Raw genomic sequence first — 3,245 nt, 5'->3', positions numbered from 1 at the left:
GGGGAACCCCCGGGCCCCGGCGCGGGGGGAGGCCAGAACGGGGCCGAGAAAGCCACTCATCACCGCGCCGGTGGGACGTGTGGGACGTGTGCGGACGCCGTGACAGGTGAGCCTGCGCGGAGCCCCTGGTTGGACGGCGACTTCCTCCCCAAAGGCTCCCGTCCCCTGTATCGTGCTGATTATCGAGGGAGAACTCTGTGTGTGTGTGTGTGTGTGTTATATATTTGTATTGATTTCAGAGAGGAAGGGAGAGGGAGAGGGAGGGAAAGAAATATCAATGATGAGAGAGAATCGTGGACCGGCTGCCTCCTGCACGCCCCCCACTGCATGCCCCGCACTGGGGATCGAGCCCGCGACCTGGGCACGTGCCCCGACTGGGAATCCGACCCGGGACCCTTCAGTCCGCAGGCCCACGCTCTATCCACTGAGCCACACTGGCCGGGGTGGAAATCAGTTTTTGATTTATTGACGTCAGGGGCGGCGCGGCTGAAATTGCGGCCAGGCGAAGACGCGTCCTCCAACGACGGCCGATCGCTAGGGGGACATCCATCAGAGGCGTCTCCTGGCGCCTCCCTGTCCAGGTGATGGACCGCCCCAACCCCGGGGAAGGGCCCCTGACTCGCGCCCCAGCGGCCCGCCTGCCACTCTGATGGATGGGGCGGGCGGCACCTCTCAGGACGAGGCGCACACGGCGACGTTTGCCTTTTGAAACGCCCGGAGCCCACGGTTCCTTAGAAAACGGAGCGCACAGGAAATGTGGAGCGAAGGGCCCGCGAACTCAGCGTCCAGCCCATCGCCCCTCCGCGGTGCCCGGCTCCGAGCGCTCCTCACGGTGGATGGTCAGCGGGTGAGGAAATGGCTCAACGCTTCCTATTTATGACACGGGCGGACCTGCAGGCCTCACTGCCACGAGCAGTCGATGGGACATTCCAGCCGGGAGGTGCAGGGGCAGGTTCTGATTGGACGGAATAAGTTGATAGTCCGTTTGGTTTTAAATGATTAAAGACAAAAACCAACATGGCCCTGCCCGTGCGGCCCAGTGGGTTCAGTGTCATCAGCAAGTTCAACCCCCAGTCAGGTGCATAAGGGAGGCAACCAATCAATGTTCCTCTCTCTCTCTCTCTCTCTCTCTCTCTCTCTCCCCTCCTCCTGCTCTCTCTAAAATCAATAAAAACATATTTTTTGAAAATCAATATCTATGTGCTAAAACCTACGGTTTATCAGATGTGTCCTAAAGAAAATTAGATTTTAAGAAGCCCCGCTAATAGAACCCAAACCTAACCGCGTTAACAAGCAGCGTTAAAAAGAACGCGTTCTAATTTAAAGTTTTCTTTCATTAAAGTTAATAAGGCAGTTCCACTGAATAGTTTTAATTTTCAGAAAATTAATTTAAACCAAATTATCTCACTTAACGAGGCGGAATAACAGGATCGGGCCCATCGCGCTCTCTGCAGGGCATTCGCGCAGCGGCCTGTGGTGCCCGTGAGGCGCTGAGTCCGGGCTGTGATGTCACCGTCGCCTTGTTTTCATTTTGTTGTAAAGTCCAGACAAGTTGTTCTGAGCCCGTGGGGAGCTGTTCGACGCCTGGGCTACCAGAACCCAGAAACCAGAGGCTTCGGCCCACCCTGCCCCCTGAATTTGTCTATTCTTAATTTTTAAAAAATATATTTTTATTGTTTTCAGAGAGGAAGGGAGAGGGAACAAGAGATAGAAACATCAATGATGAGAGAGGATCATGGACCGGCTGCCTCCTGCACGCCCCCCACTGGGGATCGAGCCCACAACCCGGGCCTGTGCCCTTGACCAGGAATCGAACCTGGGACCCTTCAGTCTGCAGGCCAAGGCTCTATCCACTGAGCCCCACCGGCTGGGGCCCACACACAGCTGCTTGGAGGGGTGGGTTCTTGGGAAGGTCTGTGGTCTGTGGTCTGTGGTCTGTGCTGATGGGGAGGACTTCATGCTGGGGGGTGTGTTTTTTTTTGGGGAGGCCTGAGAGCAGCGCCGGGGCCCCCGTGCCCGTGGGAGGGGGCCGTGTGGCCTGGGGTGACACCGCAGCCCCGGGGGGCCCGGGAGGATGTTTGTTTGGAACCCGGCGCTGGTCCCCGGCGACTCGGCGACGAGCTGTGCCGGGAAACGTGTTTCCCAAAACCTGTGGGTGTCGGACGCTCCCACGGGCCCCCCTCCGTCTCCGCCTCCGAGACCCGGCAGCCTCTGCCTCCTCCGCCGTCCTGGCTGGTGAGCGGTTCTGCTCCGTTCTCCACAGCCCAGTTACTCTAACCGAGGCTTTTATGTTTTAATTAAAGTGGCAGATCCATAAATATTCGTCACAGAGGACACTTCCCAGAGCAGCGGGCCGGGCGCCAGGGAAGCTGCCCCGAGGGTCCCCGTCCCCGGAGGGAGCTCTGCACTGGGGTCCCGGGTGGCCGTGGCCGTGCAATAAGGATCTACGAGCCCCGGCCGGTGTGGCTCAGTGGATAGAGCGTCGGCCTGGGGACCAAAGGGTCCCGGGTTCGATTCCGGTCAAGGGCATGCACCTCGGTTGCGGGCTCCTCCCCGGCCTGGGCCCTGGTCGGGGCACGTGCAGGAGGCAACCGTCGACGTGTTTCTCTCACATCGATGTTTCCCTCTGTCTCTCCCTCTCTCTTCCGCTCTCTCCCTGAAAATCAATGGGAAAATACCTTCGGGTGAGGATTTAAAAATTCCCCCCCCCACCCCCGAACCTCGCGTGTGATATTTTACCGCCAATGCGATCCCTCTGACGCCGGAGGGCGCATTAGACGTGAAGGACGGCCCTGGACGGATGGGTCAGTGGTTGGAGCGCCATCCTGTGCACCCAAAGGCTGCGGGTTCGGTTCCTGGTCCGGGCACACACCCAGGCTGCAGTTTGACCCCCAGTTGGGGCGTGTCCCTTTACAATTCACGATTAAGGGAAATTGACAATTAATTTTATTGTGTTCTCTCTCTCTCTCTCTCTCTCTCTCAATAGAAACTTGTCTTGGGGTGAAGAATTAAAAGAAATGAAGGCCGGGGCTCTTATTATCTCTGCACACACAGCCTGCGGGGGATATTAAAAACGCAGCCCCACGCGGGTGCCTGCGATGCAAATCGCGTTTCCAGAAAATAAATTGGGAAATTAAAGTCCCCGGCTCCGCGGAGAGCTAAGCGTCCGGTGATTAATGCTCGGCCGCGCTTTCCTCGAAGTGACGCGCGTCCGCGGGAGGCGGGGGCCGGAGGGCGGCTGAGCC

Source organism: Myotis davidii, unplaced genomic scaffold, assembly GCF_000327345.1.
Source record: "Myotis davidii unplaced genomic scaffold, ASM32734v1 scaffold43, whole genome shotgun sequence".
In the NCBI taxonomy this organism is placed as follows: Eukaryota; Metazoa; Chordata; class Mammalia; order Chiroptera; family Vespertilionidae; genus Myotis; species Myotis davidii.
Note: the sequence above shows the minus strand (reverse complement) of the source record.